The sequence below is a fragment of the Petromyzon marinus genome, unplaced genomic scaffold (genome assembly GCF_048934315.1).
Source record: "Petromyzon marinus isolate PM22_M1 ecotype Great Lakes invasive population unplaced genomic scaffold, UKy_Petmar_22M1.pri1.0 PM_G_Scaffold_28, whole genome shotgun sequence".
NCBI lineage: Eukaryota > Metazoa > Chordata > Hyperoartia > Petromyzontiformes > Petromyzontidae > Petromyzon > Petromyzon marinus.
In genome coordinates, this window is record NW_027422850.1 from 90,001 (window position 1) to 92,500 (window position 2,500).

Here is a 2,500-nt window from a genome sequence, read left to right on the forward strand (position 1 = left end):
GGTGTGCCAGGAGCAGGCGCTCAAAAGACTTCATTACCACAGATGTAAGGGCGACCGGTCTGTAATCATTTAGTCCTGTTGGCCTTAGCTTTTTGGGCACAGCGATGATGGTGGAGGACTTGAGACAGGCTGGTACATGGCATGTCTCCAGGGAGGTGTTAAAGATGTTGGTGAACACCGGAGACAGCTGGCCAGCGCAGTGCCTGAGGGTGGCTGGAGAGACAGAGTCCGGCCCGGCTGCTTTGCGTGGATTCTGCCTCTTGAAAAGCCCATTAACTTCTCCCTCCTGAAAGGAGAGAGTCGTTTCTGTAGTATGGGTGGGGGATGGGGCCTCTTGGGTGGGAAGGGGTGGTTCAGGACAGTCCAATTGTCTTTCAAATCTACGGTAGAACTCGTTCAGGTCGTTGGCTAGGCGGGAGTCGTTAGTGGTGTGGGGCGCTCTGGGTTTGTAGTTGGTGATGTGCCTGAGCCCTTTGGCAGACAGAAGCAGCGTCGTTAGTAGAGAACTGGTGTTTTAGTGTCTCTGAGTACAGTCGTTTAGCCTCTCTCACCGCTTTGCTAAACCTGTTCTTCGACTCCTTGAATCTGTCTCTATCCCCACTCCTAAACGCTTCCTCCTTCTCCAACCTCAACCTTTTGAGCTTTGCTGAGAACCAGGGCTTGTTGTTGTTAAAGTTCACCCTGGTACGTGTTGGGATACAGCAGTCCTCACAGAAGCTGATGTACACAGCCTCTGTGAGTTCATCCAGACTATTGGTAGCAGTCGTGAACATATCCCAGTCAGTACAGTCTAAGCACGCCCGCAAATCTTCCACAGCCTCACTGGTCCACTGTTTAGATGTCCTCACAGCAGGTTTACAGAGTTTTAGTTGCTGCCTGTATGCACGAATCAGGTGGACCAAGGGAGTTCTGTGCGAGCCGAACAGCCCCGTGACCCACAAGAGAAACATCCCCGCCAAATTCGAGCGTTTGACGGGGTCTATCCGTGAAAAAATATTCACGTTTTTGAGTGCACATGCATTTCTGCTGCAAATGCCTCTGGAAGTTTCATGCCGTTCGTATGCCAATTGTGGCAACACGAAAATGACCCGTTTTCCCATTCCGAGGGATTTCTGTGCGACCCTAACAGCCCCGTGAGCCACAAGAGACACATCCCCGCCAATTTCTAGCGTTTCACGGGGTCTATCCGTGAAAAATATAGACGTTTTTGAGTGCACATGCATTTCTGCTGCAGATGCCTCTGGAAGTTTCATGCCGTTCGTACGCAATGTGGCAACACGAAAATGACCCCTTTTCCCATTCCGAGGGATTTCTGTGCGACCCTAACTAACAGCGCCCGTGAGCCACAAGAGAGACATCCCCGCCAATTTATAGCGTTTCACGGGGTCTATCCGTGAAAAATATAGACGTTTTTGAGTGCACATGCATTCCTGCTGCAAATGCCTCTGGAAGTTTCATGCCGTTCCTATGCAATGTGGCCACACAAAAATGACCCGTTTTCCCATTCCGAGGCATTTCTGTGCGACCCTAACAGCCCCGTGAGCCACAAGAGAGACATCCCCGCCAACTTCTAGCGTTTGACGGGGTCTATGCGTGAAAAATATTAAAATTTTTGAGTGCACGTGCCTTTCTGCTGCAAATGCCTCTGGAAGTTTCATGGCGTTCCTATGCAATGTGGCAACACGAAAATGACCCCTTTTCCCATTCCGAGGGAGTTCTGTGCCACCCTAACAGCCCCGTGAGCCACAAGAGACACATCCCCGCCAATTTCTAGCGTTTCACGGGGTCTATCCGTGAAACATATAGAAGTTTTTGAGTGCACATGCATTCCTGCTGCAAATGCCTCTGGAAGTTTCATGCGGTTCGTACGCAATGTGGCAACACGAAAATGACCCGTTTTCCCATTCCCAGGGATTTCTGTGCGACCCGAACAGCCCCGTGAGCCACAAGAGACACATCCCCGCCAATTTCTAGCGTTTCACGGGGTCTATCCGTGAAAAATATCAATTTTTTTTTGACTGCACATGCATTTCTGCTGCAAATGCCTCTGGAAGTTGCATGCGGTTCGCATGCAATGTGGCGACACGAAAATGACCCGTTTTCCCATTCCGAGGGATTTCTGTGCCACCCTAACAGCCCCGTGAGCCACAAGAGAGACATCCCCGCCAATTTCTAGCGTATCACGGGGTCTATCCGTGAGAAATATTCACTTTTTTGAGTGCACATGCATTCCTGCTGCAAATGCCTCTGGAAGTTTCATGCGGTTCGTATGCAATGTGGCGACACGAAAATGACCCGTTTTCCCATTCCGAGGGATTTCTGTGCCACCCTAACAGCCCCGTGAGCCACAAGAGAGACATCCCCGCCCACTTCTAGCGTTTCACGGGGTCTCTCCGTGAAAAATATCACATTTTTTGAGTGCACATGCATTCCTGCTGCAAATGCCTCTGGAAGTTTCATGCGGTTCGCATGCAATGTGGCGACACGAAAATGACCCGTT